We start from the raw sequence: 12,500 nt of genomic DNA on the forward strand, positions 1-12,500 counted from the left end.
CAGATAGCCCAGACAGGCAGGCGTTGGTGGTATAGTGGTGAGCATAGCTGCCTTCCAAGCAGTTGACCCGGGTTCTATTCCCGGCCAACGCAGATCAAATCTTTAAATTGTTCAAAATGCATTTTTTGGAAATCAGACTCATGCTGAAAGCAAAGCTGACACACTTTTCGTGAAAATCAAAACCCCATCCAGGAAAGGTTCTTGCATCCTAGTTTCTGCAACTGTCTATCGGTGAGGGGATTGAAGCGAGCAGGGCTCCTGGCCCCTCCCCGACAAAGCCCTGATGAAGGCCTGACAAAGGCCTATTCGCCTTGCCCTGACGGGCCTTGGTCCCAGCAGGCCACCGAGCACAGCACCTCAGCCTATTAGAGTGAGGTTTCAGGATCTCTCTCATCCTGTAAACCAACATACTGAAGAAGGTGAAACGTGTGGCTGCGCTTCTCACATGCTGAAGCAGCAGCAGCCCTTTCCCTGAAGCAAAGTTCCTTCATTCCTCCCTCCCATAACCCTTAGCAGGGGATTTATGGTAATTGAGTTGAGTTTCCAAACTGGCCCTTCCTTCCTTCCTTCCCATATCTGCCAGCTCGAGAAGGCTTGTTTTGTTGCACCTGGGAAGTAAAGTATCTATTTGCGAGAGAGAGAGAATGAGAGAGAGAGACAGAGAGAGAGAGACAGAGAGAGAAGGGGAAGGGGTGTTGGCAGTTAGGGTGTGAGCTAGAGAAATGAGGCCTGTCTGCAAAAGGCCATGGGATGGGAGTGCGTGGTTGCAGGTTGTTTGGCTTTGTAAGGCCTACTGCCCGCTTCACTCGAAACTGGGTCTAGGGTTGTCGGTTTGTAGGCTGTAAAAGCCCAGAAAAGCTCTTGTTCTCCAACCAGCAGAGTGGCGCAGCGGAAGCGTGCTGGGCCCATAACCCAGAGGTCGATGGATCGAAACCATCCTCTGCTAACTTTTTTCAAATTATGTTTTTGTGTCATGGCATTAGGGCACAAAGAGCTGTAAGTGCCTGGATGCAATGTCATTCCTTGAACTTGCTGCCTCGTTCCACTCTTGCGCTAAATAGGAGAGGGTCCCAGCCCAGCCAACAAAATGTACTGTTCAATCAAACCAAACTTAAAACCAAGCTCCTTTTTTAAGGGGTCCCGGGGAAATGTTGGGCTGACCGGCAAGACCTCATGATGCGAACTGCTTCTGCGTCAAACGCAAGCTTTTTTCATTCCCAGCCAATGACTTATTCTTATTTCTAAGGGCCGCTCCATCAGATAGCCCAGACAGGCAGGCGTTGGTGGTATAGTGGTGAGCATAGCTGCCTTCCAAGCAGTTGACCCGGGTTCGATTCCCGGCCAATGCAGATCAAATCTTTAAATTGTTCAAAATGCATTTTTTGGAAATCAGACTCATGCTGAAAGCAAAGCTGACACACTTTTCGTGAAAATCAAAACCCCATCCAGGAAAGGTTCTTGCATCCTAGTTTCTGCAACTGTCTATCGGTGAGGGGATTGAAGCGAGCAGGGCTCCTGGCCCCTCCCCGACAAAGCCCTGACGAAGGCCTGACAAAGGCCTATTCGCCTTGCCCTGACGGGCCTTGGTCCCAGCAGGCCACCGAGCACAGCACCTCAGCCTATTAGAGTGAGGTTTCAGGATCTCTCTCATCCTGTAAACCAACATACTGAAGAAGGTGAAACGTGTGGCTGCGCTCCTCACATGCTGAAGCAGCAGCAGCCCTTTCCCTGAAGCAAAGTTCCTTCATTCCTCCCTCCCATAACCCTTAGCAGGGGATTTATGGTAATTGAGTTGAGTTTCCAAACTGGCCCTTCCTTCCTTCCTTCCCATATCTGCCAGCTCGAGAAGGCTTGTTTTGTTGCACCTGGGAAGTAAAGTATCTATTTGCGAGAGAGAGAGAATGAGAGAGAGAGACAGAGAGAGAGAGACAGAGAGAGAAGGGGAAGGGGTGTTGGCAGTTAGGGTGTGAGCTAGAGAAATGAGGCCTGTCTGCAAAAGGCCATGGGATGGGAGTGCGTGGTTGCAGGTTGTTTGGCTTTGTAAGGCCTACTGCCCGCTTCACTCGAAACTGGGTCTAGGGTTGTCGGTTTGTAGGCTGTAAAAGCCCAGAAAAGCTCTTGTTCTCCAACCAGCAGAGTGGCGCAGCGGAAACGTGCTGGGCCCATAACCCAGAGGTCGATGGATCGAAACCATCCTCTGCTAACTTTTTTCAAAGTATGTTTTTGTGTCATGGCATTAGGGCACAAAGAGCTGTAAGTGCCTGGATGCAATGTCATTCCTTGAACTTGCTGCCTCGTTCCACTCTTGCGCTAAATAGGAGAGGGTCCCAGCCCAGCCAACAAAATGTACTGTTCAATCAAACCAAACTTAAAACCAAGCTCCTTTTTTAAGGGGTCCCGGGGAAATGTTGGGCTGACCGGCAAGACCTCATGATGCGAACTGCTTCTGCGTCAAACGCAAGCTTTTTTCATTCCCAGCCAATGACTTATTCTTATTTCTAAGGGCCGCTCCATCAGATAGCCCAGACAGGCAGGCGTTGGTGGTATAGTGGTGAGCATAGCTGCCTTCCAAGCAGTTGACCCGGGTTCTATTCCCGGCCAACGCAGATCAAATCTTTAAATTGTTCAAAATGCATTTTTTGGAAATCAGACTCATGCTGAAAGCAAAGCTGACACACTTTTCGTGAAAATCAAAACCCCATCCAGGAAAGGTTCTTGCATCCTAGTTTCTGCAACTGTCTATCGGTGAGGGGATTGAAGCGAGCAGGGCTCCTGGCCCCTCCCCGACAAAGCCCTGACGAAGGCCTGACAAAGGCCTATTCGCCTTGCCCTGACGGGCCTTGGTCCCAGCAGGCCACCGAGCACAGCACCTCAGCCTATTAGAGTGAGGTTTCAGGATCTCTCTCATCCTGTAAACCAACATACTGAAGAAGGTGAAACGTGTGGCTGCGCTCCTCACATGCTGAAGCAGCAGCAGCCCTTTCCCTGAAGCAAAGTTCCTTCATTCCTCCCTCCCATAACCCTTAGCAGGGGATTTATGGTAATTGAGTTGAGTTTCCAAACTGGCCCTTCCTTCCTTCCTTCCCATATCTGCCAGCTCGAGAAGGCTTGTTTTGTTGCACCTGGGAAGTAAAGTATCTATTTGCGAGAGAGAGAGAATGAGAGAGAGAGACAGAGAGAGAGAGACAGAGAGAGAAGGGGAAGGGGTGTTGGCAGTTAGGGTGTGAGCTAGAGAAATGAGGCCTGTCTGCAAAAGGCCATGGGATGGGAGTGCGTGGTTGCAGGTTGTTTGGCTTTGTAAGGCCTACTGCCCGCTTCACTCGAAACTGGGTCTAGGGTTGTCGGTTTGTAGGCTGTAAAAGCCCAGAAAAGCTCTTGTTCTCCAACCAGCAGAGTGGCGCAGCGGAAGCGTGCTGGGCCCATAACCCAGAGGTCGATGGATCGAAACCATCCTCTGCTAACTTTTTTCAAATTATGTTTTTGTGTCATGGCATTAGGGCACAAAGAGCTGTAAGTGCCTGGATGCAATGTCATTCCTTGAACTTGCTGCCTCGTTCCACTCTTGCGCTAAATAGGAGAGGGTCCCAGCCCAGCCAACAAAATGTACTGTTCAATCAAACCAAACTTAAAACCAAGCTCCTTTTTTAAGGGGTCCCGGGGAAATGTTGGGCTGACCGGCAAGACCTCATGATGCGAACTGCTTCTGCGTCAAACGCAAGCTTTTTTCATTCCCAGCCAATGACTTATTCTTATTTCTAAGGGCCGCTCCATCAGATAGCCCAGACAGGCAGGCGTTGGTGGTATAGTGGTGAGCATAGCTGCCTTCCAAGCAGTTGACCTGGGTTCGATTCCCTGCCAACGCAGATCAAATCTTTAAATTGTTCAAAATGCATTTTTTGGAAATCAGACTCATGCTGAAAGCAAAGCTGACACACTTTTCGTGAAAATCAAAACCCCATCCAGGAAAGGTTCTTGCATCCTAGTTTCTGCAACTGTCTATCGGTGAGGGGATTGAAGCGAGCAGGGCTCCTGGCCCCTCCCCGACAAAGCCCTGACGAAGGCCTGACAAAGGCCTATTCGCCTTGCCCTGACGGGCCTTGGTCCCAGCAGGCCACCGAGCACAGCACCTCAGCCTATTAGAGTGAGGTTTCAGGATCTCTCTCATCCTGTAAACCAACATACTGAAGAAGGTGAAACGTGTGGCTGCGCTCCTCACATGCTGAAGCAGCAGCAGCCCTTTCCCTGAAGCAAAGTTCCTTCATTCCTCCCTCCCATAACCCTTAGCAGGGGATTTATGGTAATTGAGTTGAGTTTCCAAACTGGCCCTTCCTTCCTTCCTTCCCATATCTGCCAGCTCGAGAAGGCTTGTTTTGTTGCACCTGGGAAGTAAAGTATCTATTTGCGAGAGAGAGAGAATGAGAGAGAGAGACAGAGAGAGAGAGACAGAGAGAGAAGGGGAAGGGGTGTTGGCAGTTAGGGTGTGAGCTAGAGAAATGAGGCCTGTCTGCAAAAGGCCATGGGATGGGAGTGCGTGGTTGCAGGTTGTTTGGCTTTGTAAGGCCTACTGCCCGCTTCACTCGAAACTGGGTCTAGGGTTGTCGGTTTGTAGGCTGTAAAAGCCCAGAAAAGCTCTTGTTCTCCAACCAGCAGAGTGGCGCAGCGGAAGCGTGCTGGGCCCATAACCCAGAAGTTGATGGATCGAAACCATCCTCTGCTAACTTTTTTCAAATTATGTTTTTGTGTCATGGCATTAGGGCAGAAAGAGCTGTAAGTGCCTGGATGCAATGTCATTCCTTGAACTTGCTGCCTCGTTCCACTCTTGCGCTAAATAGGAGAGGGTCCCAGCCCAGCCAACAAAATGTACTGTTCAATCAAACCAAACTTAAAACCAAGCTCCTTTTTTAAGGGGTCCCGGGGAAATGTTGGGCTGACCGGCAAGACCTCATGATGCGAACTGCTTCTGCGTCAAACGCAAGCTTTTTTCATTCCCAGCCAATGACTTATTCTTATTTCTAAGGGCCGCTCCATCAGATAGCCCAGACAGGCAGGCGTTGGTGGTATAGTGGTGAGCATAGCTGCCTTCCAAGCAGTTGACCCGGGTTCTATTCCCGGCCAACGCAGATCAAATCTTTAAATTGTTCAAAATGCATTTTTTGGAAATCAGACTCATGCTGAAAGCAAAGCTGACACACTTTTCGTGAAAATCAAAACCCCATCCAGGAAAGGTTCTTGCATCCTAGTTTCTGCAACTGTCTATCGGTGAGGGGATTGAAGCGAGCAGGGCTCCTGGCCCCTCCCCGACAAAGCCCTGACGAAGGCCTGACAAAGGCCTATTCGCCTTGCCCTGACGGGCCTTGGTCCCAGCAGGCCACCGAGCACAGCACCTCAGCCTATTAGAGTGAGGTTTCAGGATCTCTCTCATCCTGTAAACCAACATACTGAAGAAGGTGAAACGTGTGGCTGCGCTCCTCACATGCTGAAGCAGCAGCAGCCCTTTCCCTGAAGCAAAGTTCCTTCATTCCTCCCTCCCATAACCCTTAGCAGGGGATTTATGGTAATTGAGTTGAGTTTCCAAACTGGCCCTTCCTTCCTTCCTTCCTTCCCATATCTGCCAGCTCGAGAAGGCTTGTTTTGTTGCACCTGGGAAGTAAAGTATCTATTTGCGAGAGAGAGAGAATGAGAGAGAGAGACAGAGAGAGAGAGACAGAGAGAGAAGGGGAAGGGGTGTTGGCAGTTAGGGTGTGAGCTAGAGAAATGAGGCCTGTCTGCAAAAGGCCATGGGATGGGAGTGCGTGGTTGCAGGTTGTTTGGCTTTGTAAGGCCTACTGCCCGCTTCACTCGAAACTGGGTCTAGGGTTGTCGGTTTGTAGGCTGTAAAAGCCCAGAAAAGCTCTTGTTCTCCAACCAGCAGAGTGGCGCAGCGGAAGCGTGCTGGGCCCATAACCCAGAGGTCGATGGATCGAAACCATCCTCTGCTAACTTTTTTCAAATTATGTTTTTGTGTCATGGCATTAGGGCACAAAGAGCTGTAAGTGCCTGGATGCAATGTCATTCCTTGAACTTGCTGCCTCGTTCCACTCTTGCGCTAAATAGGAGAGGGTCCCAGCCCAGCCAACAAAATGTACTGTTCAATCAAACCAAACTTAAAACCAAGCTCCTTTTTTAAGGGGTCCCGGGGAAATGTTGGGCTGACCGGCAAGACCTCATGATGCGAACTGCTTCTGCGTCAAACGCAAGCTTTTTTCATTCCCAGCCAATGACTTATTCTTATTTCTAAGGGCCGCTCCATCAGATAGCCCAGACAGGCAGGCGTTGGTGGTATAGTGGTGAGCATAGCTGCCTTCCAAGCAGTTGACCCGGGTTCGATTCCCGGCCAACGCAGATCAAATCTTTAAATTGTTCAAAATGCATTTTTTGGAAATCAGACTCATGCTGAAAGCAAAGCTGACACACTTTTCGTGAAAATCAAAACCCCATCCAGGAAAGGTTCTTGCATCCTAGTTTCTGCAACTGTCTATCGGTGAGGGGATTGAAGCGAGCAGGGCTCCTGGCCCCTCCCCGACAAAGCCCTGACGAAGGCCTGACAAAGGCCTATTCGCCTTGCCCTGACGGGCCTTGGTCCCAGCAGGCCACCGAGCACAGCACCTCAGCCTATTAGAGTGAGGTTTCAGGATCTCTCTCATCCTGTAAACCAACATACTGAAGAAGGTGAAACGTGTGGCTGCGCTCCTCACATGCTGAAGCAGCAGCAGCCCTTTCCCTGAAGCAAAGTTCCTTCATTCCTCCCTCCCATAACCCTTAGCAGGGGATTTATGGTAATTGAGTTGAGTTTCCAAACTGGCCCTTCCTTCCTTCCTTCCCATATCTGCCAGCTCGAGAAGGCTTGTTTTGTTGCACCTGGGAAGTAAAGTATCTATTTGCGAGAGAGAGAGAATGAGAGAGAGAGACAGAGAGAGAGAGACAGAGAGAGAAGGGGAAGGGGTGTTGGCAGTTAGGGTGTGAGCTAGAGAAATGAGGCCTGTCTGCAAAAGGCCATGGGATGGGAGTGCGTGGTTGCAGGTTGTTTGGCTTTGTAAGGCCTACTGCCCGCTTCACTCGAAACTGGGTCTAGGGTTGTCGGTTTGTAGGCTGTAAAAGCCCAGAAAAGCTCCTGTTCTCCAACCAGCAGAGTGGCGCAGCGGAAGCGTGCTGGGCCCATAACCCAGAGGTCGATGGATCGAAACCATCCTCTGCTAACTTTTTTCAAATTATGTTTTTGTGTCATGGCATTAGGGCACAAAGAGCTGTAAGTGCCTGGATGCAATGTCATTCCTTGAACTTGCTGCCTCGTTCCACTCTTGCGCTAAATAGGAGAGGGTCCCAGCCCAGCCAACAAAATGTACTGTTCAATCAAACCAAACTTAAAACCAAGCTCCTTTTTTAAGGGGTCCCGGGGAAATGTTGGGCTGACCGGCAAGACCTCATGATGCGAACTGCTTCTGCGTCAAACGCAAGCTTTTTTCATTCCCAGCCAATGCCTTATTCTTATTTCTAAGGGCCGCTCCATCAGATAGCCCAGACAGGCAGGCGTTGGTGGTATAGTGGTGAGCATAGCTGCCTTCCAAGCAGTTGACCTGGGTTCGATTCCCTGCCAACGCAGATCAAATCTTTAAATTGTTCAAAATGCATTTTTTGGAAATCAGACTCATGCTGAAAGCAAAGCTGACACACTTTTCGTGAAAATCAAAACCCCATCCAGGAAAGGTTCTTGCATCCTAGTTTCTGCAACTGTCTATCGGTGAGGGGATTGAAGCGAGCAGGGCTCCTGGCCCCTCCCCGACAAAGCCCTGACGAAGGCCTGACAAAGGCCTATTCGCCTTGCCCTGACGGGGCTTGGTCCCAGCAGGCCACCGAGCACAGCACCTCAGCCTATTAGAGTGAGGTTTCAGGATCTCTCTCATCCTGTAAACCAACATACTGAAGAAGGTGAAACGTGTGGCTGCGCTCCTCACATGCTGAAGCAGCAGCAGCCCTTTCCCTGAAGCAAAGTTCCTTCATTCCTCCCTCCCATAACCCTTAGCAGGGGATTTATGGTAATTGAGTTGAGTTTCCAAACTGGCCCTTCCTTCCTTCCTTCCCATATCTGCCAGCTCGAGAAGGCTTGTTTTGTTGCACCTGGGAAGTAAAGTATCTATTTGCGAGAGAGAGAGAATGAGAGAGAGAGACAGAGAGAGAGAGACAGAGAGAGAAGGGGAAGGGGTGTTGGCAGTTAGGGTGTGAGCTAGAGAAATGAGGCCTGTCTGCAAAAGGCCATGGGATGGGAGTGCGTGGTTGCAGGTTGTTTGGCTTTGTAAGGCCTACTGCCCGCTTCACTCGAAACTGGGTCTAGGGTTGTCGGTTTGTAGGCTGTAAAAGCCCAGAAAAGCTCTTGTTCTCCAACCAGCAGAGTGGCGCAGCGGAAGCGTGCTGGGCCCATAACACAGAGGTCGATGGATCGAAACCATCCTCTGCTAACTTTTTTCAAATTATGTTTTTGTGTCATGGCATTAGGGCACAAAGAGCTGTAAGTGCCTGGATGCAATGTCATTCCTTGAACTTGCTGCCTCGTTCCACTCTTGCGCTAAATAGGAGAGGGTCCCAGCCCAGCCAACAAAATGCACTGTTCAATCAAACCAAACTTAAAACCAAGCTCCTTTTTTAAGGGGTCCCGGGGAAATGTTGGGCTGACCGGCAAGACCTCATGATGCGAACTGCTTCTGCGTCAAACGCAAGCTTTTTTCATTCCCAGCCAATGACTTATTCTTATTTCTAAAGGCCGCTCCATCAGATAGCCCAGACAGGCAGGCGTTGGTGGTATAGTGGTGAGCATAGCTGCCTTCCAAGCAGTTGACCCGGGGCCAACGCAGATCAAATCTTTAAATTGTTCAAAATGCATTTTTTGGAAATCAGACTCATGCTGAAAGCAAAGCTGACACACTTTTCGTGAAAATCAAAACCCCATCCAGGAAAGGTTCTTGCATCCTAGTTTCTGCAACTGTCTATCGGTGAGGGGATTGAAGCGAGCAGGGCTCCTGGCCCCTCCCCGACAAAGCCCTGACGAAGGCCTGACAAAGGCCTATTCGCCTTGCCCTGACGGGCCTTGGTCCCAGCAGGCCACCGAGCACAGCACCTCAGCCTGTTAGAGTGAGGTTTCAGGATCTCTCTCATCCTGTAAACCAACATACTGAAGAAGGTGAAACGTGTGGCTGCGCTCCTCACATGCTGAAGCAGCAGCAGCCCTTTCCCTGAAGCAAAGTTCCTTCATTCCTCCCTCCCATAACCCTTAGCAGGGGATTTATGGTAATTGAGTTGAGTTTCCAAACTGGCCCTTCCTTCCTTCCTTCCCATATCTGCCAGCTCGAGAAGGCTTGTTTTGTTGCACCTGGGAAGTAAAGTATCTATTTGCGAGAGAGAGAGAATGAGAGAGAGAGACAGAGAGAGAGAGACAGAGAGAGAAGGGGAAGGGGTGTTGGCAGTTAGGGTGTGAGCTAGAGAAATGAGGCCTGTCTGCAAAAGGCCATGGGATGGGAGTGCGTGGTTGCAGGTTGTTTGGCTTTGTAAGGCCTACTGCCCGCTTCACTCGAAACTGGGTCTAGGGTTGTCGGTTTGTAGGCTGTAAAAGCCCAGAAAAGCTCTTGTTCTCCAACCAGCAGAGTGGCGCAGCGGAAGCGTGCTGGGCCCATAACCCAGAGGTCGATGGATCGAAACCATCCTCTGCTAACTTTTTTCAAATTATGTTTTTGTGTCATGGCATTAGGGCACAAAGAGCTGTAAGTGCCTGGATGCAATGTCATTCCTTGAACTTGCTGCCTCGTTCCACTCTTGCGCTAAATAGGAGAGGGTCCCAGCCCAGCCAACAAAATGTACTGTTCAATCAAACCAAACTTAAAACCAAGCTCCTTTTTTAAGGGGTCCCGGGGAAATGTTGGGCTGACCGGCAAGACCTCATGATGCGAACTGCTTCTGCGTCAAACGCAAGCTTTTTTCATTCCCAGCCAATGACTTATTCTTATTTCTAAGGGCCGCTCCATCAGATAGCCCAGACAGGCAGGCGTTGGTGGTATAGTGGTGAGCATAGCTGCCTTCCAAGCAGTTGACCCGGGTTCTATTCCCGGCCAACGCAGATCAAATCTTTAAATTGTTCAAAATGCATTTTTTGGAAATCAGACTCATGCTGAAAGCAAAGCTGACACTCTTTTCGTGAAAATCAAAACCCCATCCAGGAAAGGTTCTTGCATCCTAGTTTCTGCAACTGTCTATCGGTGAGGGGATTGAAGCGAGCAGGGCTCCTGGCCCCTCCCCGACAAAGCCCTGACGAAGGCCTGACAAAGGCCTATTCGCCTTGCCCTGACGGGCCTTGGTCCCAGCAGGCCACCGAGCACAGCACCTCAGCCTATTAGAGTGAGGTTTCAGGATCTCTCTCATCCTGTAAACCAACATACTGAAGAAGGTGAAACGTGTGGCTGCGCTCCTCACATGCTGAAGCAGCAGCAGCCCTTTCCCTGAAGCAAAGTTCCTTCATTCCTCCCTCCCATAACCCTTAGCAGGGGATTTATGGTAATTGAGTTGAGTTTCCAAACTGGCCCTTCCTTCCTTCCTTCCCATATCTGCCAGCTCGAGAAGGCTTGTTTTGTTGCACCTGGGAAGTAAAGTATCTATTTGCGAGAGAGAGAGAATGAGAGAGAGAGACAGAGAGAGAGAGACAGAGAGAGAAGGGGAAGGGGTGTTGGCAGTTAGGGTGTGAGCTAGAGAAATGAGGCCTGTCTGCAAAAGGCCATGGGATGGGAGTGCGTGGTTGCAGGTTGTTTGACTTTGTAAGGCCTACTGCCCGCTTCACTCGAAACTGGGTCTAGGGTTGTCGGTTTGTAGGCTGTAAAAGCCCAGAAAAGCTCTTGTTCTCCAACCAGCAGAGTGGCGCAGCGGAAGCGTGCTGGGCCCATAACCCAGAGGTCGATGGATCGAAACCATCCTCTGCTAACTTTTTTCAAATTATGTTTTTGTGTCATGGCATTAGGGCACAAAGAGCTGTAAGTGCCTGGATGCAATGTCATTCCTTGAACTTGCTGCCTCGTTCCACTCTTGCGCTAAATAGGAGAGGGTCCCAGCCCAGCCAACAAAATGTACTGTTCAATCAAACCAAACTTAAAACCAAGCTCCTTTTTTAAGGGGTCCCGGGGAAATGTTGGGCTGACCGGCAAGACCTCATGATGCGAACTGCTTCTGCGTCAAACGCAAGCTTTTTTCATTCCCAGCCAATGACTTATTCTTATTTCTAAGGGCCGCTCCATCAGATAGCCCAGACAGGCAAGCGTTGGTGGTATAGTGGTGAGCATAGCTGCCTTCCAAGCAGTTGACCCGGGTTCGATTCCCGGCCAACGCAGATCAAATCTTTAAATTGTTCAAAATGCATTTTTTGGAAATCAGACTCATGCTGAAAGCAAAGCTGACACACTTTTCGTGAAAATCAAAACCCCATCCAGGAAAGGTTCTTGCATCCTAGTTTCTGCAACTGTCTATCGGTGAGGGGATTGAAGCGAGCAGGGCTCCTGGCCCCTCCCCGACAAAGCCCTGACGAAGGCCTGACAAAGGCCTATTCGCCTTGCCCTGACGGGCCTTGGTCCCAGCAGGCCACCGAGCACAGCACCTCAGCCTATTAGAGTGAGGTTTCAGGATCTCTCTCATCCTGTAAACCAACATACTGAAGAAGGTGAAACGTGTGGCTGCGCTCCTCACATGCTGAAGCAGCAGCAGCCCTTTCCCTGAAGCAAAGTTCCTTCATTCCTCCCTCCCATAACCCTTAGCAGGGGATTTATGGTAATTGAGTTGAGTTTCCAAACTGGCCCTTCCTTCCTTCCTTCCCATATCTGCCAGCTCGAGAAGGCTTGTTTTGTTGCACCTGGGAAGTAAAGTATCTATTTGCGAGAGAGAGAGAATGAGAGAGAGAGACAGAGAGAGAGAGACAGAGAGAGAAGGGGAAGGGGTGTTGGCAGTTAGGGTGTGAGCTAGAGAAATGAGGCCTGTCTGCAAAAGGCCATGGGATGGGAGTGCGTGGTTGCAGGTTGTTTGGCTTTGTAAGGCCTACTGCCCGCTTCACTCGAAACTGGGTCTAGGGTTGTCGGTTTGTAGGCTGTAAAAGCCCAGAAAAGCTCTTGTTCTCCAACCAGCAGAGTGGCGCAGCGGAAGCGTGCTGGGCCCATAACCCAGAGGTCGATGGATCGAAACCATCCTCTGCTAACTTTTTTCAAATTATGTTTTTGTGTCATGGCATTAGGGCACAAAGAGCTGTAAGTGCCTGGATGCAATGTCATTCCTTGAACTTGCTGCCTCGTTCCACTCTTGCGCTAAATAGGAGAGGGTCCCAGCCCAGCCAACAAAATGTACTGTTCAATCAAACCAAACTTAAAACCAAGCTCCTTTTTTAAGGGGTCCCGGGGAAATGTTGGGCTGACCGGCAAGACCTCATGATGCGAACTGCTTCTGCG

General features: G+C 50.1%; 2 non-coding genes across 2 annotated transcripts; both read left to right on the top strand.

The window, feature by feature from the left end:
- The first annotated feature begins 6,309 nt into the window (after window positions 1-6,309).
- On the top strand, window positions 6,310-6,381 carry TRNAG-UCC (transfer RNA glycine (anticodon UCC)). Its single transcript has one exon. It is a non-coding gene; the product is annotated as a tRNA-Gly (tRNA).
- Window positions 6,382-11,326: 4,945 nt separating this feature from the next.
- Window positions 11,327-11,398, top strand: TRNAG-UCC (transfer RNA glycine (anticodon UCC)). The gene has a single exon. It is a non-coding gene; the product is annotated as a tRNA-Gly (tRNA).
- The last annotated feature ends 1,102 nt before the right edge of the window (window positions 11,399-12,500 follow it).

This window comes from Ambystoma mexicanum, chromosome 6q (assembly GCF_040938575.1).
Source record: "Ambystoma mexicanum isolate Mex_15411 chromosome 6q, UKY_AmexF1_1, whole genome shotgun sequence".
Classification (NCBI taxonomy): Eukaryota; Metazoa; Chordata; class Amphibia; order Caudata; family Ambystomatidae; genus Ambystoma; species Ambystoma mexicanum.